Source organism: Bemisia tabaci, chromosome 4 (assembly GCF_918797505.1).
Source record: "Bemisia tabaci chromosome 4, PGI_BMITA_v3".
Lineage (NCBI taxonomy): Eukaryota > Metazoa > Arthropoda > Insecta > Hemiptera > Aleyrodidae > Bemisia > Bemisia tabaci.
In genome coordinates this window covers 58,992,827-59,018,311 of record NC_092796.1, presented here as the reverse complement: position 1 = coordinate 59,018,311, position 25,485 = coordinate 58,992,827, and the positions used below count along the sequence as shown (strand labels likewise).

Here is a 25,485-nt window from a genome sequence, read left to right as displayed (position 1 = left end):
GCGCTCAAACCGGATACGGAAATGATCCGCCGCTATCGAGTCCGGCTTCCCTGTTGCGGGTTTCATTTTAAAATTCACGCTATTTTAAATTTTTCGAAAGGGCAAAGTCCGCTTTGTCCAACGACTCAACCAGCGAGCTAGACACTGCGTCTACACGCACGGGAAACAGCTTTCTGCAGCGTTGGAGACCTGCGGGCCGATTATTGAAACTTATAGACAAAGCGACAGACAAAGAAGACATAGGGAGTATGGAGCGATCCTATTGGTTGACATGATTGTTTTCATAGACTAAGGAAGGAAATGATGACTAACTGTCAGGTTTCTCGTGGGTTGCCGTTAGTTAGTCCATTGCCTACCTCCTATGTCCATTGCCACCACCCGCTTCTACCAATAGGATCCCTCCAAATCCTTTTTATCGTCTTTGTCTAGAACTTTGTCCATCAGTTTCAATAATCGGTCCGCTGCGGGCTGATTATTGAACTTGATGGACAAAGCTGTAGATAAGAGAGAGATGAAACACAATCGCCCGAATGCACACAACGACGAAAACACATTAAATACCAAACGAATGGGTTTACAAGGCTAAAAAATAGAACAAACACAACCAGGACGTTTCGGGCCGATTGCATGCCCATTCTCAAATGGAACAAAAGCTAAAAAAATTAAAAATTGAAAAAACGAGAAAACGAGCATGCAATTGGCCCGAAACGTCCCGGTTGTGTTTATTCTATTTTTTTAGCCTTGTAAACCCATTTGTTCTGTATTTAATAATGTGTTTTTATCAAAGCTGTATAGACAAACTATGGAAAATGATGATAGAATATCGAACTAAGAGCCAATTCAATATTTGCAGTTTATTTCAGTCACATCGTGTCAAACAAGCAAGCGATTGAAAAATACCCTGGTAAAAATTGGCAAAAGGAGCTGCGTTTCAAAATACTGTAGGAGTTCCTATAGCCGACTGAAGAAGGCGATAGAAAATCATATAGCTGGCTGTAGAAAGTGGAAAAAAGCATACGGCCGGGCTACACGAAGCGATACAAAATTATACAGCCGGGCTATAGTTCCTATCGCCGGGCTTTACACTTTATCGCCTGGCTGTTGCTTTTTCGCCATCGGCTATAAAAGGCTATAAGAAACTGTGTAGAAATTCGTGTGCTATGTAAATCCTTAAGTTTGTACGGAATCACCTTAATATTTACAAAACGCACATTATATTTTCCTTTACTACATATTTTTTTTCATCAATTAAAATGAGAATAATCCATACAGAGTGTGCAAACATTTCAAAGTCATGAGTTGGAAAACGCTGACTCCACGAGATTAAATATTAGAGTCTAACACAAAGCAGAGCGGCGGCGCACTGGCGCCTACAAACCAAACAGGGATACTTCACGCATTGCGCAATGCGTGAAGTATCCCTGTTAGGTTTGAAGGCGCCAATGCGCGTTCAGCGCTGGCTGCCCGCCGCGCCGCGCCGTAGCGCACCGCGGCGCTTGAAGCATTTATTTCACACCAGAGGTATTGCACAGTATCATACAAAATTGCAGGCGCTCCAACATGTTAGGAATGGCAGGCATCCATCAAAAGTACGGAGCTTTCCTCGCAAAATAAATCAAGATATACTACGGCCGAAAAAGAGAGCGGTAGTCCAAAAACTCACTAAGTCCTAGCATCCGTAATTAGCAACGTTTGGCATACATTTTATCGCCAGGCTGTTGCTTAGTTGCCATCAGCCATAAAAGGCCATAAGAAATTGTGTTGCCGGCTATAGAAGCTATTGGAAATCTTACAGCCGGCTGTAGGTCTATGGTATTTTGGAACATAGATTCTACTGCCAATTTTTACCAGGGTAGAACGAGAGCAGTTGGAAACTCACTCAAGAGCTATAGACAAAGTAGACCCAGCAAAAATGGAGCGATCCAATTAGTTGAAAAGGGTGGTTGATATAGACTAAGGAAGAGAATTATGAACCAACTGTATGGGGTCTCTGGTGTATTACCTTTAGTTGGTTTACTACTTATCTATTTTGTCAATTGAAAGCACCCATTTTAACCGGTAGGGTTGCTCCATTTTCTTCAGGTTTTGCTTGCATTTCGTACGAGAATCAAGTGTGATGCGGGACGTTCTTCACAGGGTGTCTTAAATCGAGGCGATAACTATTCGAGCACAGCTGTCATGGGGCTGCATATTCATTAGTTTGAAGGCGCTTTAAAACTCGCGTCAGCAAGCTTACTCGACTTGGTGTGATCGGTTGCCACGCTTCCGTGATGATTTGCGGCCCGACATCTTGTAGTGAAAGATGCTTTAAATTTTGGACTTGAGTGTCCAGTGAGCCGATAAAATTTTGTTAGAGGCGCGAATATTCGAGCGATCCTCCATTGATAGCTCATTCTCTCCGGAAACAATAACCTTACGCTGTCGCCGTATGATGATCGATAAGTAACGCGTTGCGTTTGACATGTGAAACTTGATCTGACGGATATATTCGGCACACAGATGGTGAAGATGAGTGTTATTGCTGCCTATGGGAAGATGCAAACGTTCACAGAAAAAGGGACCTTAATCCACGGAAGGAATCTTTTCAATGGAGCGATTTATGTCGGGTACTTTCTCTCGTGTTTCTAAGATACAGATACGAGCAGTTCAATTCAGTAAGTTTGTGCTAACTGATGTCGTAACTTTGCGTTACTATCTAGGCATTTCGTATCTTGAACATAGCAGACTAAAATTTCGCGTAGCTTTCCTCGAAACTATGTTTCTTGAACTAAACATACCAATCGTCATAGTTCCAGTCTGGTACTTTAGGGCAATATTTGCACCAATATGTTTTTGAAACACCCCTCCACCCTTCTATTCTTCGGTTGACTGATGCGATTTCGGATTTTTGTAGACTAATGTCTCCTTCCCTAATTTTAGATACAACATACGGGCAATTTTTTATCTTCTTTTTTTACACAAGCATCACGTTTAGACACTTAAAAATGTCGGAATGGGTTGCTCATTTGGAGGAACAAATTTAAAAATATCCTTACACTCTTACGATAAGGGTCGTTAAAAAATTAACATGAAAGAGCTTGGCTTGGAAAGAGCTACCATGAATAATAGAGCGTCACGGATATTATACTACAATATGGACTTATACAGGCAAATATCAGACTACCATACAGACAAATTACTATACGGACAAATATTCTTAATTTCCGTGATACTCTTTCTTCTAATTTCGGTAGTTCCCTCTGAGGTTTAATAATTGTTTCAACGAGAATTTGAGAGAAAAGAGGGGACCCCTTTTGCAAGATGCAAGGATTTTTTTAAAGTGTCAAAATATAATGCCCGTGACCAAAAAAAGCCCATATGTGCCTCACCATACGTGCAGTACTTTCTGAGATTGAACACTGGAATAACATTTTGCCCAACAATGAGGGAGCAAAGGGATGAAAAAAGCCCATATCGACGGTGAAACTACCAAACCACGTATCTCGGTTTGCGACGTCGCAGACTTCTTGTCATACTTTATTTTTTAAATGAAAAACTACTTAACATCCAGTCTTGAAAATTTCTGTGATTTTTCCTCTTTGTGCGGAGAAAATTCCGTGAAAATTTCAAGGAATGATATTGATTTGGTCTACTTCAAAAAAATAAAACGTGAGCGTAGATTTTTAAACACCGCAAACGAGATACGTGGTTTGGTAGTTTCACCGTCGATATGCGCCATCCCTTTACAGATAGTTGCTTTCATTGTTGGGCAACGTGTTGTTTTGCTGTTCAATCTCAATGTTTGGATTCACATTGTTCGGATCTCCAATAATATGGACAGGGACAATATTTGATCCCGGTTGTTTGGAGTCGGTTGCATTGACACCTGACAACGATGCGATGTCGCGGCGCGTCGTTCGAGATCGGAAGTGCTCGAGCATCGATCACTCGCCTCCGCTCCGCGTCGAACTCATTCCGATCGACAAGGCGCAAGGCTCCGTCACTCGACTCTCAAATTAATATTCGTTTGACAAACGCTCCACGCCGAGGTCAAGAGAATATCCATAGACACCAATTGCACATTTCCATCTCTGTATCAAATATTTTTCCTCGCTCGGTCCGGTCGCGAGCCGTAATTATTATTATGTGCCGGTGACAAGTAGAGCACCTTAGTGGTGAGAGCATTGTCATGATCGATTATCGAGGTCTCATAAACCAATGTTAGCGATTATTTTGCCGTGCTTGACCCTCTATGACATGATTTTCTGATCCAGAAAAAAAATGGAAAAGTTATAGGGTCGGTCCAGCAATCACCTGTGAATGACTTACTAAAAGGGACCAAACGACATTTCAGCAAAAATTGTTCTAGGAGGACTAAGTTTTTAGATTACACAGATTGTCAAAATGAGAATTCCTCACGGTATCTTTGGAATTGGACGTATTTATGCTAAAAGGAACAAACAGTGGGTGGAAAAGAAGGGGTGAGCTCGTTTTTGAGCCGCATAAGAAATAATGTAAAAGTGGGCGGGAAGACTTTTAGATAAGTGGAAAAGTAAGATGTGACATTGAATCAAAAGGAAGTAAGCACCAAAATATGCTAACTCATGAGCCTTGGGCATATCACAAGGGCGTTGTGGACAGGGTTCATGAGTTAAAGAGGTTCGTCGTCGTCGATGCTGACGTCACTGGTGCTCTATTGTTCACATTCATTCTTACAGCTCTCAATTAACGAGAACACCCTTTCTTCCTTACCTGTCTTTCCTTCCTTTTAGCATAAATACGTTCAATTGGTTGAAATAAACTTACAATGAAAGATATTTGTAAACTTAGATTTATCTTTATTTGGACTAAAACTCTCCGAACCGTGGATTCTTTTTCAATTTGATCGAAATAGTCTTGTTTACATTCATCCTGAGGATCTCTCTTAGAACCAATCGCATAGTACCTTAATTTGTCAGTAGAAGGGTGGAAAGCTAGAGACTCTTGAAACAGAGAGCGTGCAAGACTGCTACGTGGGTAACAAAATGAAGCGCCTTTGTTTTGTTAAATATGCAACAAGGCCATCCTTCGAGCACGAATAGTTGCTTCTAGCTGTTATCACAAACGACCTACGTAGCGTAGCGCGTCGTGTCGCGTTGGTTTCTTCATAAATATACTAATACAATGCATCCTTATTGAGATCAAAAAAATACATGGACGGATTTTTGAGCTGTATACCTCAGCAGTAGGACACACGGAAAAAGAAAGAGTAAAATAAAAAGTTGCTCTGACGTTTTCTGCGTATCAAACACCTGCATATTTAGCAATTGGAAACCCATACAATTGCAGGCGATTAATTATGATAAAATAGTTGAATTCCTCTCTCAGAATGGCTGCAATAGGATTGCGCGAATGCCCCCTTTTTTGAAAGAAACTATACGTTAAAAATCGTAGAACAACAATGTTCAAGTTTTTAAAGAGATTAATGGACCGAAAAAAAGCGTATATTTATCTCTGATTGAAACGTTATGCACCTATTTTACGTTTTAGTTTTTAATAAATGCTTTCAAAAAGCTACTCACAGTTTTTCTGAAAAGTGTCCGCGAATTTACCTGAACGATCTCAAATAAATATATCGAAAATATCGACGCGATATTTTCGTTTGTTCTATTTTCTTTTAATGAAGCACAAAAGAACAGAAAAAGTTAAATATTATCCGAGTTTCTGAATCGTTACAATGAGGATACATGGTATCCTTTAATTATGGTAAAAACTGGAGCAGAGAGTCAAGAATGATGACACGCAGGCCTACTGCATTCCTACAGTCTTGTAGGATTATGCGTGTCACGCCAACTGACCGACTGCACTGTTTGGCGCAATGCGAGAAGTATTCATGCAGTCTTGTAGGCGCTAATATGGGCTTTACCCCGACCGCACTGTTTGGCGCAGTGCGTGAAGTATTCCTACAGTCTTATAGGCGCTGATATACGTTTAACGCCGGCTGCACTGTGTTTGACGCGATTATTCGAATTTGCGTTAGCATTATAGCGGCATCGAATAATAGAGCTTAAAAGGCCTATGTTGTGTTTCGACGAGTAAAGTTAGGAAAGTTCTTTCCACCCACGACCATTATTCAATCTTTTCAATTCAATTATCATGAGAAGGTAAGACATCGATGACTTGTCGACAAACTAACCTAAAGTAGCGTTAACATAAAAATGCGATTATTTTCCAATTACTTTCTGATTTGCCAAACTTCTACTTAAAATTAACTTCATGTTAAATTCGCGCATTCCTGTAGCAGATATTAAAGTTTCTACTCGCGCAATCCTTTTGCCTTCTTCGCGTAATCCTCATATATTTTCTTAGACCTTTCGCGCAATCCTGGATTACCACTCAAAATATTATTACCATAATACAGGATTGAAAGTTTGTTCAATCCATGGCGACATTAGCCTCCTCCTTTTCGTCTTTCTTATTCAATTTAGAACTTTAAACATAACAAAATTGTTCCACTTTCAACAGAATTCCGCCCTATTAAATACGACCCATTTTTTAAGATTAGTACTGTTCAAGTATGTCTTTCAGAGAGAGGGGGTCTTTTTACCACTTGTTCTCTTTCCAAGGGATGGAGAGTGGGGAGAAAGACACCTTCAATCGCTTATGACTCTTGGACGAAACGTGGTAAAATTTCTTTAGATAGAAATATTTGAATCAGAGCTACTATTTTTTAAGTAGAAAACCCCGGAAGAACTTGTCAATTTTAAGTTTTGTCAGCTCATATAATAGCCATTTTTATTTCAATATCAATTAAAAAAGGATCGTCAACCCCATGAAGAGATTCTGGTGTAGTATAGCATATTATCGCAAATGTTAGTAAGTGTTTGAATGAAGGAAGGTCGCGATCAATTCATCAATCTAGCAGATTATCGTATGACGATGGTGTGATAAATAGGTGTTAGAAAAACCACGTTAATCCTAAAAATAGAGCTAGGAAAACTTGAGCTCAGCCACTCGTTAGATGAAATAATGAGTCATCTAGTCAGACTTGAAAACAAATCTGAAAAATAATAACAATTGAGTCAGTTAAGGTAATGTCGTCAACTAACCGTGAAAACAAGGATCCCAAGTACGTTGCACAAGAAAAGGTGAATCTCCGACGAACTTGTAAGATAATAATTAAAATTTACAACAGGAAGCTCTATTTTATCGATGAGAGGATTTGCGATTGTAGGTCAAAATTTATAGGACGGTATTGCACAACGGAAACAAGAATAACCTTCAGAGAAATGGTGACGACTTAAACGTCCCAACAGCACTCGACGAAAGAAAGAAAAGTTTCTTGGGAACCATAATAACTGTGGGCACACAGCACGGTGTCAACGCGGTAATAAATGAATGTTGAAGTCCCAAATGATCACAAATTACAGTAATTGACATAATTTTGGGCGTTCGTCAGTTTCCCCAGAAAAATGCATCATGAGCATGGAAAAATAATAGAATGATGAAATAGCTACATCGCCAGAGGATTTTTAAAGATGTTAAGAGCTTCGTCTCAAGGGCTCCCTTTTATCTATGCTACTGACCGAAGCAAAAATACCGTAACTCTACTCTGTATTTTGCATTAATCTTTGACACATACTGCTCCTGAACACAAAAATCCGATATGCCATAAAATATATGGCTGGTATGCTTCTTTTTTCAGTGTGAATTTCCAGTGATATGTCTCAGTCATTCAACAACTTTGAAGAGCTGAATGTTCGTTTATTGTTTGTGTATATAGTTTGTTGGAAAAAATTTAAAAATTTTCTGATGACATTAGGACTTTTTGTCTTGGACGGCAATATACCTCATTGTGCATCCACTAATTCATGATTAGTTCAATAGATTATTTGGCAACATGTCTTAGCAATCAAAAATAGAAGTAAGCCTCCAAAGCAACATCAAAACCCCAAAAATATTTCACCCCATTCGATCAAAAACGTGACAAATATGGATGATCCCTGTTTTTTATGCAAATTTTGGGTGAAGGATTCTTTCAGTCTCTTGAATAGCCTCGACGGCTATTTGTTGAGGTTGAATGCGGCTCTAACGGGAAGAAGTTGATCTATAAGTAAATGATATTCCGAATCTATACGTAATTAATTGGTCTTCACTCCAATCCAGAGTTCAGACCAAAATTCAGATACCGCAATTTTCCATGACGCTGTCCAGTTAAAACTGCTACAGTGCTACACGTTCGCGTCAAAATAAAAATCAACCGTTGAGTAAATCGAACTTAGAATGAGCATAATTAATTTCGTTTCAATGTTGTCAAAAACCACTGGCTTTTCCCTCTTTCCGTCCAAAATTCGTTTCGAAATCATATTGTGCTTTTCAAATGCAGCACAGGCATACATTATCAGGACTAACTAGAGGCGTAACGGAAACAAAAGTTTCCAAAGAGTCTTGCCTCCCAGAAACCTAATATTTTTCTCAGGGATGATCATTGTCACCGCTTTCTGGATTATCCTCTCTTTCTACTCTACCTCCAAAGGGAATTTTTTAGCCTCTCTTCCAAAAATGCCTCCACATCAAAACGAAATACGTAAATGAAAAGAGGATCCTGATCGCATCCAGTACAATTTGGTAAGGTCGTTGAATTTTAAGTTCTCAGCGATTCATTTTTAGGTGAGTGACGTCATCCACCGCAAAATCCTCTGTCCTCCCCCCCCCCCCCGCGGGTCACGATTACGTCTCGCGGACTTTGCCCCCCTCTCACGATGCGTGATGAAATTAATAATGGCCCCTATCCCTTTCAGGAGCAATATTGTCGCTTCCCTGACGTAAGGGCGTATCTCGATTTCCAAATGAGCCCTGTTCTCCATTTGACTCTGTGTTTTTCGGGGTTTCATGTGGTGATAGAGATCCGCCCTTACGTCAGAGGAGCGACGAGTATGCGAATATGTTCCGCAGGCCTGGGGGAGATGACATTATGTCATACTTCGACTTATGAATCCAACTAGAGGGCACGCTTCCTAATCACTTCACGGTCCAACCCCCCGAAGTGCTTCGCGCCTTAAGCTTTATGCATTACGCGTTACTCTTATGATTATGAGAGTAACGAACAGCGGGTTGATTGTTGAAATTGATGGACAAAGCGATACACAAAGAGGACATAAGGAGTATACAGCGATCCTATTGGTTGAATGGGTGGTTTTTATAGACTAAGGGAGAAAATGATGGACTGACTGAAGGGTCTCTCGTCGGTTGCCGTTAGTCAGTCTATTAACTACCTCCTTCGTCCATTGGAGTCACCCGATTCCACCAATAGGATCCTTCCATATCCTTTTTGTCTTCTTTGTCTATTGCTTTGTCTATCAATTTTAATAATCAGCCCGCAGGTCTAAGTGTCTGGATCTACCTATGAATCGAGTATCGAGTATTATCATGGATGCTCAGTTTCGTAAAATCAAACCGTCACATTTTTAACGGCATTTTTGACATTTTTCCAACGCCTACTACTAGAAATTTAATCAGCCAGTATCAAAATTGTATTAAAAGAATTGCGTTACGCGTTTGGCGCTTAGAACGTAATATATTGCCTCTCACTGAAAACAAAGTGAGTGAAACAGAAGAGACATGGATGGGATGACAAAAACATGGAAATTGTTTTTTTAGGGAAAGTTCTGAAGGATTTGATTGGATTAAAAAGTCAATAATTGGTTCAAATCCGTTACAGGCCTGTGCATTTTGTGCTACCCTAGGTATGCTACCCATGCTGAGATAACGTCGTATGAACCATCAGGCGTTGCAAAATTATCTTGGAAAAAGTAAAAGTTTATTGGGAAAGTTTTAAATATTTTTCGTCCAATTTTTCAGACCAATTTGTTTGTAATTTAAACTAAAATATCTGAAAATTCAAAAGGAAGAAATCCATGACTTTCTTCCAGAATACTTTATTTATCAGGGAAAAGTAGGCGACATTCGAATTTTCGTGATTCGTTTTTCCTCGGTACGACAGTATCGACAACGGATCCTCATCGAAGGCTCCGATCTACAATGAAACATTGCCAAAATTTGCAAACTCCTCTATTTTTTTCATTGATTTTTGACCCAAAACACGAGATATAATCAGAAAACTGACAACATTGCAGCAAAATCACGGACGAGCGAAAACCAGCGATCTGCCATGACGTCACTCGCTACTTTCATGTTCACGGCGATTGCCTATTGAATATCGATAAAGCTACCGCAAAATATCGCAATCTGCGAATGTAATATGTGAACATTGAACGTGAGCTTTATCCCGCGAAAACTCCTACGAGTACTGAGGCTCTCGCGGTATTGCCTCGATACGCAACTCGGTCCCACGGGAAGATTGAATTGTATCGAATCGAATCGGCAACAGTCGCCTTGATTGCCCTGTGAGGCTATGTTCCAGGGAGTTAATGAATTTATGCACGTAACTGAAGTGGCGAACCATCCACGAACCAGCCCCCTCCCCCCATCTCCCCTGGCCACCCATTCTCCCCGCAACATGGCAATCGTAGCAATAACATGGGTGCTGGCAGCATATTAATTGAATTTTTGGTTGTTTGAAAGTCGCATCCGTTGCTGTGTGGGTATACCGTGGTGTGGCTAGCGTTGGCTCTTGGTGATAAAACCAAGATCAAACGATCACCCGACCGAGCGAAATTCTCATGGACTCAAAATATATGTGTCGCACGCAAATAGTCATATCAGGAATCATGTCAAATGCCTAGGCAAATAGTCAAATATTCTTGCTTAGACTGAAACTCTGATTATTTTTATGACTTCAGAATAAATAATTCTCTGATCGTATGGGAAAGAATTCTCTGTAAAAACTTGCTCCATACGACCATAAATACGTTTTCTTTAGTTCTTGAATGCAATTTTATCCCAGAATATGCAGCATTTCATTAATAAAAAGTTTTCACAATTTAGACGGTTGAAGTAATGTAAGGAGCATTTTTGAAGTAGAAATACGATGACAGTTTTTCATTTTTGGCGGATTTCTTGTCTCAAAATATTGAAACTTTGAGAGGTCGTATAACAATGTAAAAAGTCTCGTAAAATCTGAAAATATAAGTATATGCCTGGGCATTTGATAAAATGCCTGCGACATGTATATTCAAAATTCCAGCGTTTGTTTGGAAGTGGTGAAGACGTGATCTGTTCAGTTTTTCGCGTATTTATCTCTGAGTGGACTAACAGAAAGTATAACCTTTTTACGTGGAAAAATGATTTCAAAGGAGCAGTTTTAGCCACCTAGTCAATCAGGAAAATGAGTTCCATCCCATCCGTAAGAAAGTTAGGCACTTTGCGACGCTAGATAAATGGCAACTTATTTCAATTTTATTGAAATTCAATACTATTTGCCCCTTCAACCAGTGAATAGACAACATACACAACCGCTGACACGGTACCTAGCGATAATTGAGGCGTTGCGTTGGGTGCAGAAAAGGCATCTCTCGGTTGCAGTGTTTCAGAATCTCCGATGCTAATTCATTCTTTAGAGAAGAAAAAATTTGGTGATTTTTTTGAAATTTTACGTTTATTCATTTTTACGTCACAACTTGTTTATTCGGTATGTGCCTTTTTCCGGAAAGCTCCTCAATTTTATTTAGCTAATGGGTGGTTTTTATACGAGGATTAACAATTAACAAGTGGTACGAAATATAACAAAATAATATGAACCATGCAAAACGATAATCCGGGTATCGGAACTTGGCTGTTTTGAAAACGCCTTCAAATGCGGCGTGATACCTCACGCATTCCGGAGAGTTCAAATAGTTGTATCATTGCGCCGTAAGAATGTGACGGAAGATTACAATTGAAATAGCCTTTATGCACGCTGGCCTTTTCGATTTCCTTTGACATTTTTGCAGTGGTGAATGCATAGCTGAATAATTGCGCTCCACCTAGAATTACATGGTGCTCCTTATGTGATGAACATTTTTTTTTTTAAAAAAAATCCGTTCTCCGCATTTTTTTGAATTTTTTTTTTTTTTTAAAAAACGCCAAGTAGATGAATTGCCAAAGTGTGAAACCAAGTGTCTCCGTCTTCGACTTTCCATAATACTTTATTTGTATCTGTGGAAAAATAGTCAACGTAATTTCTTGAAAATGTCCTTGTATTTCATCTCTGTTGGCAAAATAGTCTGTGTGTGGTTTTCAAGCCATGAAGTTGGCTTTGTTTCTCCCCGAAAAAATAAAATAGGATCTGTAATTGGATTACATTTTGCAATAAGAAGCCATTATCTCTGGCTCTCCCATAAAAGCACATATCTGCAAAAAGAACCCAATGGCATGTATTTTGTTTCTAAATTGGGCCAGAATCAGTGGTTCCTTATTGCAAAATGTAATCCAATTTCGAGACACCGCAATTGGTTTCGCACGTGGTTTCGCACTTCGGTCATGACTGATTTGCTAAACGCTATGGTCGATTCTTGCATTAAATGGACCGAGTTTAACAGAAAGGATCCAAGCCACATCAGCTATTGCCAAATTTAACTGGGCAATACAATTTTTTACGAGAGAACGTTTGTGCGGATTCCTTTGACATTTTTAAGGAATTTGCTTCAAACTATGGAGAATTTTCACTGCAATTTGCCCGAAAATCCGCAGAACCGTTTCATGTAAAAAACTAAATTGCCCAGTTAAAGGCGATAGCTGATGTGGCTTCGTTCCTTTCTGTTTAACGCGGTCCAAATATCTAGGCTCTTTTCAAAAAGGCCCCACGGAGATGCTCTATATGATTCTGTAGTTCTGAGATGCATATGATTGCTCTCAAGTCATCCGTGGATGAGTCAGGCATGATGAGAGGTTGCTGATGACAAGGAGCTCTCCGGGGACTGATCGGGAAGCGGAGGAATAGAATCGAGTCTTGGAGCGGTGGGACTGGGGTCAGCCCAAGGATCATCGGTGGCGAATGTATGGAAACCAAATACTGCAAAATTGCCCCTGATACCCGTGCAAGGACCACTTCATGAAAATCAGCTGCCTGCGCACGCATGCAGTCCATTGAGTCCGATATGTTGTCAAACCGCACAGGAATAAAACTAGCTCTGTCGCCTCTGACCCATCGCATTATAGGCAAAGTTTTCAGAATCTGTTGAATTTTGGTCACTCGTCCAACTACCTGTGTTATTTCTAGTCGTTAAGCACTGGAAAAAAACACATTGGATCAAGAGTCCAGACTCTTGAAAACATTGACAAGTAAAAATGACTCTTGATTCAATCAGATTTAAGCTTTAAATCAAGAGGAAATCCGCTCAAATTAAGAGGCTTGGTTCTTGATTTAAGCTTAAATCCGATTGAATTAAGCGTATTTTTTCTTGTCGATGTTTTTAAGAGTCTGGACTCTAGATCCAATGTGTTTTTTTTCCAGTGTAGTGAGTCGTTTTGGCTACACGTTCTGCACTCCTCGCAATATTAGAGCAAGTTTCAAGAATTGAAAGCTCCAACCACTGCTCGGAATAACAGGCTACTAACCGCAGTTCCACTTACTGTCCAAGTAATCCTCCTTCTTTTTTATCCGTAGGGGCCGTTCGTAAATTACATATTGTACTTTTTCGAAATTTTTGACCCCCCTCTCCCCCATGTAAAGCTTTTGTGGCGTAGGCCCCCATAGAGCGTTACAAGATTTATGGTGGACGGCCCCTGAGAGCTCCATGAGACCTAACACGGCCAAGCCAATAAGAGAAGGATCCTCCAGCGGTCTGATTATTGAAATTGATAGACAAAGCGATAGACACAAAAGACAAAAGGGATGGGGAGGAATCCTGTTGGTGGAAGCGGGTGGTTACAATGGACGAAAGAGGTAAGAAATAGACAAAATAACGGCAACCAACGAGAGAAAGTTTATAGTTAGTCCATCATTTGGACCACATTTTGCAATAAGGAACCACTATTTCCCGCCCATTTTAGAAACACCATACATACCATTGGTTTCCCTAATCAGATATGTGCTTTTATACAAGAGCTAGTGATAGTGGTTCCTTACTGCAAAATGAAATCCATGCAGCCTCTTACCCTATAACAACGACCTATTTCAACGAATAGGATCACTTTATCGTGTCTTCTTCATCCATAGCTTTGTCTATCGACTTCAAAAATCAGTCCGCAGTATAGTCATACTCTGCTTATGGAATTAGTCTAGTCAAAATGAACGATACGGGACGCGTTGAGGCACATGATCTCGCAGGGGTATTTTGTCTCCATTCCGGCATCGGGTCCTCATTTAATTTTTTCCACGTAATGCAGCCGGAAAGAGGAGAAGGGGGGGGGGGTGAAGTCGCGGACATATGAGAAAGAATATGACGTGCTGTGAAGGAAGAGCAAGTGGCGAGCGGCGATCCGATCGGGGCGATCTTCAAATTATACGAAATCGATTCTCGATGAGGAATTGGGCTGGGAGTGGCAGCGCGCAGACGACCGACTTGCACTTTCCTTGACATCTAAACTGTGGCCGCAGCACCCAAGGTCCCCGGCCCGGCCTCAAGTGCGAGCCTATATCAATACTCCCGTCCTAAGGGAAAACGACGTATGAACATTCGAGAGTTGCCGAATTTCCCCCCAGATTAATCATGTATTTTTTAGGAGAGTTGCTCATATTGATCCCTGAAATTTTCAAGTATTTTAAATCGAATTGCGAAAAAAATCGTCTGAAAAATTTGAGGCGAATCATTAAAAAAAATACCCGGTAAATTTCGATTATATTGAGGGGAATCTGGCAACGCATGAAGGCTCATACGGCGTTGTTCCTTAGCACGGTAGAATAGCCTCTCGATAATTTCGACCGATGCACATTTAACGCCAAATATAGCTGCCAGTATAGCCTGCACAGTGCAAAAACACAGTTGACTAGAAGCAACTCATGTTCCGGAGACCTCTCTTTGCGATCTTCCCCGTGGTTTAAAAGTTTCTTTCGGAAGTCAGCGCTCAGATTCGCCTAATGATGCCTTGGATTACATTTTGCAATAAGGAACCACAATCTCTAGCTCATCCATGAAAGCACCTTTCTGCATAGGGAAATCAATGGTCGTCTTTGTTGTTCCTAAAATGAGCCAGAATTAGTGGTCCCTTTTTGCAAAATGTTGTCAACCTATCGTCGCTCTTCTGGCGTAAAGGGTGTACCTTAATTAATACGTGAGTCCTATTCACCGTATAACTCTATAGTGTCCGAGGCTCATGTGGAAATGAAGATACATGGCCTTTCGTCAGAGTAAAAATTTTATGACAAAAGAGTTGAGCAACTGGTTTAATCCAATTTGCAAAAACCCAACCTGCTCACCCTCTTCGCCGATCATCATTAGGCGAATTTAATTGGATCTCGATGCCTAAAGTGCGAAACCACGTATCTACATTAGGGTGTTCCAAAATTTCCGCTCCTATTTTAATTAATTCATTATTTTATACACAGTAATAGTTCACTCATCGTTTATTTAATCGACTAATTGGATTACATTTTGCAATTTGGACCTATAAATTCCGGCCCAGTTTTAAAACAACGTATGTGCCATTAGTTTCCCAATGCACGTAAGTGTTTTTTCAGATGAGCCAGAATTTATAGGTCCAAATTGCAAAATGCAGTCCAATTGTGGGTAACGAATCCATCGCAAACCGAGGTATGCGATCTTTACGTTATTCAGCCTTAAAATGGTTGAATTTTCAAGTTACTGGAATTTTGAAAATCCATATCATCATGACTTCTGAATGTGTACAGCGAAAAAATTGAACCTCCGGAACACGATTATAACGCGAAGGGTGATTGATAAAATCTTTAAGGTCACATTCCACCCTCCGCGTTTGGTGCCCTTGGAAGGAAGTTACCTAGCTATACTGCCGGGCTATGGTAGAATGCCGCATAAGCTTTCACACGTTGCCAAATTACCTTTTACAAAGAACGAATTTTCAGGGATATTTCGATTATTTTTCTTCGAATTTCTTAGAGACTTTCATTCGCAATCAAATCTATATTATTTGAAAATGTCAGAGGCAATTTTCATGATTCCCTACAGTATAAACATTTTAACGGAGGAAATTTGGCAACTCTCGAATGCTCATACGGCGTTTTTCCATAGCACGGCAGTATGTTGTCATCTTACCAATGATATTATACACAGAAAGAAATGACTCATCGTGATAGGTTAGTAATTGAATGTTACAATGTGCTGTGTGAAAAGTATCATGCGCGTCAAGTCTATGACATGAGTGGTGTTCGAAAGTGGACATGACATAGGAAACGGGGAGGCTACGGCTAAGGACCTACTTAAGTAGATAAGAAGAAACTTTACGAGCTTGTCACAACATTCTCGACTACAGGATTTTTTTACCTGAGCTCTGCGCTGCATTACAAGTGTATTTTGAATGCACTCATATTGGACCGAGTCTTCTCAGAAAAGAACCTATAGTACTGAGAAATGGACGTATTTCTACCAAACAGACCTATGTGGAGGTGAGAAATATGGGGTGTGCTCTAGGAAGCTGCATAAGAAGCAATGTAAAAGTGGGCGTGATTCCTTTTGAAGAATTGGAAAAGCGGGATTTTACATTCTATCAAACAGAACTATGTGGCAACTGAATGCGGGATTCATGAGCCGCGGGCATGGCAAGAGAGCGTTGTGGACAGGGCTCATGAGTTAAAGCGCCCCGACGATGTTACCCCCTCGCGCGTGTGCTCGATCATTGCCGCTGACGTCACTGGTGCTTTATTATTCTCATTCACTCTTACGGCCAGAGAACTAACGAGCACACCCCATATTTCTCACCTCTACATAGGTCTGTTTGATAGAAATACGTCCAAATGTTGCTAATGGCATTGTACAACTTCGCCCAAGGAAGAGAGCCTGAAAGCTGAAGGAGTTAATAGTTTTGTTTAGGTTCATAAAAAAAACCAATATTGCAACTTATTCTTGTGGTGCTTCAATTTTTCTTTTCTTTTTTCCTCACTCACGTTCTTTTTTATTTACTACTACCTTCCAAATGTGTTCACTTTTTCCATAACAAATCCATGCAACCTAACTGTAGAGGTGTCAATGGCCATTGATGCAAGGGCTTCGCTTTAAAATACACATGCATCACTAATATTACTTATTTCCGCAGCCATGCAAGAAATATCTGAACAATGATTTTACTAAGCCGATAAAATGTCGCTTTTTAAAATGTGGCAGTCAGTTAAGGTATAATTTGATGGCGTCAGCAAAATGATCAATTTTTTGAAAAATTACGCTTTTTAAGACAATACAGCAAATCGTACTATGATCATGTCAATCATTGATGCAAATATTTGTAGGTACCAAAAGTAGACAATGAACAGTCAATCTGAGTGTTATGATAATGATTCCATGTCAAATTTAGCGCGTTGCTGGTATCCAGTTACGCACGTCAATGAGTTGACTTGACTTCAACGGACCATCGATTTATGGGGTTTCTTTGATAATGCACCACCACGCAGATTATGGCGAGGATGGGGTGAACAGAAGCGCCTTCAATTATTGCCCGATGCAACATGGCCATCCATGAAGTACGTATAGTTGTATTCACGCATCGTCTACGTTGCACTTTGCGTCGTCGTCTGTCGCGCGTCAATAAGTGTGTTGATTAAGCTCTTAATGAACAGTGGCTATGCGTGATTGCGTGAATGATCGATTATCGGTATCTTCCAATTTGAGGCTATGCTTAGAAACAGGCTCGGACTGGCCGTAAGACCAATCTGCCATTGATAGATACGCCCCTTTGGCGCGCCGAAAACGCGCCCCTCTGACAGATAGCAGAATATAAGAAGAGAAAAAAAATAACGACCGAAAATATATGCGGAAATTTTCTTAAATGAACGGAAGAAGATAGAGTTAGGAGAAATGCTTTTACGCATGATATAGGTGAACACAGGTCCAAGAAATACTTTCTGAATTGTGAACACTTCTCTGTGAAATTTTCACCCTTTTGGTGAGATACAGGCGCTTTATCATCCCCGTCCTTCATTCGCTATGTGTAACTCCCCAAGAAGCGATGGTCGGTTTGATATTTAGACGTGCTTTATAGACCTCTTGAGAGAATTTTAAACATATTTCTTCCTTTTCAAAATGGCAATTTATTTAGACATGCCATAGCATATCTCGGGCAAACTTAACCTTAATTTATCTCTAAATTCAAAAATAAAAGACATCTAAAGTGCAAACGCGATATAACTATTCGCGCAAGATGGATGTCCACATTGCATACGAAAAACATAAGACGCGATGGCGTGAATCGTGAACTCGCAATGCTCTGCTCTATGTAACTAGTTTGAGGAACCATTACGAATAAGACAACCGGAAACAAACACAATATGGAAATAAAGCGAGGGAAAGGATGCGCGTTTACAACGGCGCAGAGATACAACTATTCGTACTTGATGGACGTCCGTGCTGCATCTGAAAAATTGAAGGCGCGATGACGCGAAGCGTGATCTCTCAATACCTTGCTACATGCTCTCAATGAGGTGTCGTTCAGATTCGGGAGAAAAGTTAAAAAAAGAGGCCCGAATACGAGTTTCCTGTCTATCGGCTGTGTTACTCACGTAGTGATACCATTACGAGTAAGACAAACGGAAACAAATACAGTATGGAAATAAAACGAGGAAAAGGATGCGCGTTTACAACGGCGCAGAGATAATACTATTCGTACTTGATGGACGCCCGTGCTGCATCTGAAAAATTGAAGGCGCGATGACGCGAAGCGTGAGCTCTCAATGCTTTGCTACATGCTGTCAATGAGGTGTCGTTCAGATTCGGGAGAAAAGTTTAAAAAAGAGGCCTGAACACATCTCTCCTACCTTCAGCTGTGTTGATACTCGTTCTTTCTTCTTTTTTCAGGTTCTTGTTTGATTCATTTTTAGGATGGATTTGCAGACCCACGTCTTAAGCTCATGTAAACAGCTTTAATTCTTTATGTTTTCTTTAATTTCAGAAGTTTGTCGGTTACTTCAATACTTTCAATTTTACAATTTTTACTCTGTGCGAACTTGTGCTGCTTTGCCAAAATTTTCTGAGTCCCTCTCCACGTAGGGAATGCCCTACCAGGAAATATCACATTCCGCACCTTTAACCAGCCAAGGGTCCCTTAGATGCAAGCCAGTCCGACCCTGGTTAGGAATCGATAGTTAAGATGTACGTTGCGAACATCCTGTCTCTCGATCCTTGTTAATAGGTTTATGTGGCAGGTCAATCTATACCTTTAAAAGCATACGCCACGCCACTGATAATGAATATTGAATTGCGTTTGAAAATGTAAAGTGAAGTACGAAGAAACCTCAAAAGTTGAAATTTCTGTTACCGAAGCTTTGTGTTATTTATGTCTGAAATGAAACTGTCATACGAATATTTGCATTTACATTTAACATTGAAAAACCTGGAAAGAGACTTTTCCCCTCCCTTTCCATTAATATAAGTAATGGTTGATGTTTCCAAATTTTCGAATTTCTAAAGAACGAGCCAGCCCACAGATCAGGTTACATTATTCAAATCTCCACACCTCCACGTGCGTTACCTCTGCGTTTGAATTCTGGTGTGGTGCCACCGCAACTATGGTTTGTGTTTGGTATAGTTATGTGGTTAGCCGCTCCGGTAGCTTTTAATTGAAATTCAACGTGACCGCAAATGGACCGGGAGTTCTGTTTTGAGTATTGAATAACTTATTAATCGGCAATAAATTATTTACAAAGAACAAAGCCGCGAGACCAATCAAATAGACAAAGCTTAGTTATTTTATGATTAGTCCAAGGTGGAGTAATTTTCTTTTTATTGAGGGAAAATATCGGAAATAATAGTTAGATCATTGACATCACCTATAAGGGATGTACATACGGTCATCTAAATTATGTCTAATAAACGATTTACCTCAGTCAAAACGAGGGATGTTAAAAAAAAAACTGTCATAATTATTCTAGATTCTTTCGTGGACGTCGTATGCCAAAAAACTATTATTTTCCTGAATCCAACTTTCAAGAATCCGACCAGGTTGGCATAGCGGTCAGCGGGTCTGACCCTAAACCAATAGGTCCCGGGTTTGAATCCCGGTGGTGACGACAAATCGGATGGATCTGCTGAAAAAGACTGCATTCGGTCTAATTCCTGAAAATTTGAAAGCCTGGAGCATGGATGTGCATTAACCCTAGCCTGATGCTAATCCAAGGTTAATGAATTAAAAACCTCAACCTTTATTATGACAAATAAGCGTGAAAAATACTTTAACTCTGTTGTATAAAAAATTTTTGAAGTATCTTAAGTCAAAAATGTAAAAATAAAAAAAAAAGTGGGAGGATTTTGAAAGACAAAATTATTGTAATTGTCACCCCTTTGGAACAAAAGTACAGTTCCCCTCCGAATTATGATGCATTGCCGTATACAGGAGTTTTTCTTCTTTTTTTTTGGCGTCTGAAAAATTGAAGGCGCGATGGCGCGAGGCGTGAACTCTCAATACTCTGCTCAATGCTGCCAATTAGGTGCAACTCATATTCGGGAGATAAGTTAAAAATCGCGACCCGGATACATCTCACCGATATTAGGTTGTGTTCACACTAGATGGTTTTATTTTATTCAATTACTTTTGTACGCAGGAGATGGACCCCAGGCGATTAGTCGGGAGCCGAAAATGCCGGATCTCTCCAACAATTTCGCGAAATGCTGAGTGTTTTCATTTTCCCTCTTCACACAACGCGGGTTGATTTACTTGACTAATTATTTACCTCGTTTCGATTGATCTATTCGTTGTACCGCTATTGATTAGTATGTTACAAGGAGATTATACTCTGAAGAGGTTATATAAATCATTCAGACTCGATTCGTACTTAATCTACTCTCATGAATTCCACGCCTTCGCAATATTAAAATAAACGCCTCCTCGAGATTGTAGAAGTGTAGCGAATGAGTTGAAGTCACAAAAATATTCAATTTGAGCCTCGCATTTGTCATGATGAGAAATGACTATGCGTCTTTGAGAAAGTCTTGAGGAGCATCAACATAATAAGGAAAATGGAAGTTTATTATTACATTCGATGATTTAAAAAGAGGTTATCAATAGATTTCCTACAATGTTGAACTAACGTTTCGCGTCTTCTTTTAATGATCACCACGCGGATATTTCTTAAAATGTCCTTCAAAATTTAAATACATATATTAAAGACACAACTAGTACCGTGTTATCTCCTTAGGAGTATATCAATGACCAAAGTAATGACCAAAGAATCGCGTATCTCTGTTTGAGATGTCACAGACTTCTTGTCATACTTATTTTCTCTTTGAAAAACTGGTCAACTTAATTTCTTGAACACCTCTTTGATTTTACCTCTCTGTCGGTAGAATAATCTGTAAAAATTTCGAGAAATGAGGTTGGCTTGTTTTTTTTCGAATTAGATTGTAAAACACCGCAATGGAAATACGTGGTTCCGCTTTTTAGCCATCGATATCCCTTGCAAAGAAGTCATTTTGTTGACTCAGTTGAAACATCTATGATTTCTTTTCATCTCATCTGCAGAAAAGTATTATCTAGTTGTCCTTAAATTTTTAATCCGACAGCTCCTTATCATCATAAAACAGGGACCAATACGTCTCTCTTAGAAAGTAGGCTGTCGATCTCATTTTGACTGAATTAAACAAGAAAAAGGAGGTAAGTCGCGCATTTTGAGAAGAAATGAGTTAGGAATCCTGTCGAAAAATTAGCAGTCAAAAACATATTAAGTATTAAAATAAGTGTTGAGCTTTTTTTTAAGTAGTACTTCAGCCGACAAACGCAACAAAGGAACAAGATACTACGTTGGTGTCAGGGGGCTGGATACAATTATTTCAGCTCGAAGGTACTCTTTGTTGCATATCCAAGGGATTGAAGGCTCTTTGGCTTTCTTGCACTCACAGCCACATTGTAGCGATTTTATCGATGCAAGTTATTATGCGATTGATCTGTCATTTAAGCCTAGGGAAAAGGGTCGACAAACAGGGTATTCGCAATGAATACCTTAATGATCGATTCTTCACCATAGCCTCAAATAGAGAAATATCGATAATCGATCATTCACGTTTTGCCACTGGTTGTCAAGTCGATGCGTTTGGAATGTTAGGTTATTTTGACGAATTTCAAGAGCATATGAGCCTATCGCGTTTTTATAAAACTGTAACTAGAAGAGAACATCAAAGATTTCAAAACTAGTTTTGATGCTATCTTGCCATGACCTCGTCAATCATATATCTGGTACATATTCAAACGAAAATGAAACATGAGACTAGGAAATGCAAATCCACTCTCTTGAAATGAGTCGGATACTTCTTTTTGAAGCTGTGATGATTTTTGAAGAAAAAGAAACCAAGGCGAGGTATGGCACCTCTGATGACGCAAGTAGCTCATAAAACTACAAGTGTCTGTGCCAAATCGTTCAAAAAAGTGGGAGCTTTTGCTTGGAAAGATGCCCTTTTCCCTTTATTTACGTAACTTTGCAACAGCGCCTAGTGACAGAAAAAATCCAATTCAGTCAAGTCCCACTGACACCGTGTAAATGATAAGGCTCTTTGCGTATGCCAATTGAAAATAAAGCTTTAATGACAAGTGTTTACCCAAGATAAAGGTATTATAATCTAAAGTTGGAAAACACTTTGGTCTCGTTGAGGTATGCGTGACTATTGATGCTAATTTTTTACAGGTAATAATCATTCGAGAGGTTAATCATCAGTATGAACCTTATTTCTCCATCATAGAAGGATCCGAACATTTTTGGATTCGACTTAAGAAAAAGTTCTAATCCTAGTTGGTTGAAAAAGCTTGAGAAACACATGTTTTTTTTACAATCAACCCTTTGTACAAAAAAACACGCCTTTGCTGGTCGTGGAAAAGGATCAACCTCAGGAGAGCCTGTGAAAGCCCGTATCAGCTCTAGTCCTTACTTTACAACCAACCCCACGTTATCTGAGACCGTCAAAGTTGCGTCGCCTCCCCGAGAATCGATCGCGGGATCCTAATCACTGAACCGGCGGCGGCGGCGCTGCAACCACTACACTAACAGCGGGCCAACTACGCAACAGAAAGCTGATATATAATGTTTCTAAAAAAATCTGTCTGATGAAGAAGAAAGCCTCGTCCCACATAAGACGCAAGGAGTTACCTAATAGATAGATTATAATGATAATAATTAATTAAATATATTAATTAAATATATAGATTATAATTAGGTTTAAATTACGCCAGATTTGCAGAAAAATGGCCAATGGAGAAACAATGAATGTAAGGACTACTTCCTTTTGAAGTCCTCTATTTTTCAGCGCTCATCCAATAGGGAGCACTTTTTGATTTCGACCTGCCAATAAAATTCGAGTATACTAGTGGCGATGTGCCTACATAGAAAATACCTGAGCGCTTCTGTAATACGAGCGTATAAGAGCTTTACCGCTTGTTTCATAATTCTGCCGCTATTTTAAACAAGCCGTTATAGGGAAATAAAGTGATTACTGCCCTGCTATATTATGATTGCAGTTTCAATAAATTTAGTGAATAATATTCCGGATTCCGATTGGCTGAAGTAATTGATGTATATTACGGAGTTACACACCCAAAAGCGAACCCGACATGTGAACTGAACGTAATTTCATCAATTATTAGATGCTTAGTGAGCTAAATCGCGCTGATAAGATTCAGGAAGCTTTAATGGGGTTTCTACGGATGAACACAAGAAGAAGAAGAGTTAGAAGGGACAAAATCCGAGGAGGCCCTCGGGTCTTGGTGTGAAGAAAAATGTGCGAGTGGAAATGTGAAATTACGCTTCTTCTACGATGTATTTTGATGGCTGAAGTCGAAAAACACGTATATCTGTTGTATTTTCCGAAAATATCCGATTTTGTTTCACGTCTTCCAAGAAAAATTTAGGTAAAGAAAATTGAGATTTTCTGAAAATTTCTGGGAATATTTTTAAATAATTCCAGTAAACCGAAAATTTTCAGAAAACCCGTTTCTTGGTGTTCTTTCTAAAAAACAAAAAATGAGAGGGAAATTTGCAACGTCGCGATTGTAGATACGCATTTTTCGACTTTGAAACAATTGCTCGGCCATAATTTACTTATCTACACACGAGAAAAAAAAAACACTAAAATATGTGGCCTGAACTATAAGTGAAAAGGTAGAAAATGCTGGATTCACACTGTTTTGCGGGGAAAGCAAAGCCGAAAAGTTCAAAAATTTCAATGAGTTAAAAATTTTGAGCTCGAATGAGTATCAGCACAGGACTGAGGGAGAAGAATGCTCAGGTCAGTCAGATACATTGAAATCATTTTTTTGATTATAATTGAAAGTGCACCTTTGGCCTTGTTTCCCCCGTAGAATAGTGTAGACCCAGCACTATTTTATTACACTGAAGAAAAATATGGTAGATTTTACCATACCCTGACACAGTGATACAAGTATGATAATAAACACCAGACTTTATAGTAACACTGACCATCACCATTTTATGGTAAATATCACCAGAGTTCTGGTGAAAACTACTATAATTGTGGTTATTTTCACTTTATAGTATCACTGTGTAAATAATCGAGTAGACTCATGGAGATGTTACCATACTTTTTTTTCAGTGACCCTCTTCTTCACGCATGAAACCAGTATTCGAAACTCACCTTTGTGTTTCAGGAGCCATGTGGCGCATCAAGCTCGATTTTTAGGGGTCATTGAAGATTTTTCAGGGGCCAGATCGACTTTTTGTTTATATATCACGGCGCTTTTGGTGAAAAGTTAGATAAAAGATATTTTAGTCCCAGAACTAGTAACTGTAACTCGGGGGGAATTTCGGAAATCACGAAACAGAAAAATTAGGATTTTTTCGGAGGGGAAAGGGGCAATTTTCAGGGGCCACATTGGCGCAGAGCCTTCATTTTTTAGGCGCCATGACCGACTTATTGGGCGCGTTGGCGCCTGTGAGTTTCGAACACTGCATGAAACCCAGGTTTGCAAATTTTCAACGTTCATTTTTCACCTAAATAATAAATACATGGAAACAATCACAAGATGGACAAAATAATGAGCGTAATCGACTTACAAGTTGACTGAGGGCGGGTCGCGTCCTACTGGAAACGCGAAGAGAAAACTTTATCTGGATGTAAGCGATGAGTGCGCGGAGCGTATCACAACCTGCGTGGACGTCGCGATTCGAGGGTTTCGAGCAATTAGCGAGGAGAAAATTCTCAAAGGGTGGCCAACGTCGATGAGGCGGAGCGCCCGGGCTGGAGGTAGGTCCTCAAAATTGATAAGTCCCAGAGCCGGAGCGAGCGACGAACTCCGAAGAGATAAAATATGGAATAAACTCATCCGAAACATCAACAAATGGGACCTCGGACGGAACCCAACCGAACGGAGGAAGGGCCCGGCAAAATCCGGCCTTGGCGCAGGTGAATAATGAACCCAAGTGCAAATTGCCCGGCTCGCCGCTCCCGCCGCACACTGGAAACAGTCCACGAGAGAGTTCGGACAAAATTCCGAAACTTTGGAAGCTTACATCATTGAAAGTATGAG

At 39.9% G+C, this 25,485-nt stretch overlaps 1 protein-coding gene across 1 annotated transcript in view; it reads right to left on the bottom strand.

The window, feature by feature from the left end:
- Positions 1-25,280, bottom strand: part of LOC109042592 (synaptic vesicle glycoprotein 2B) — an 82,692-nt gene extending 57,412 nt beyond the window's left edge. The window contains exon 1 of the mRNA XM_072300169.1: positions 25,013-25,280. The gene's annotated coding sequence lies outside the window, so the exon portion shown is untranslated. The remainder of the gene's footprint in view (positions 1-25,012) is intronic.
- Positions 25,281-25,485: the final 205 nt, after the last annotated feature.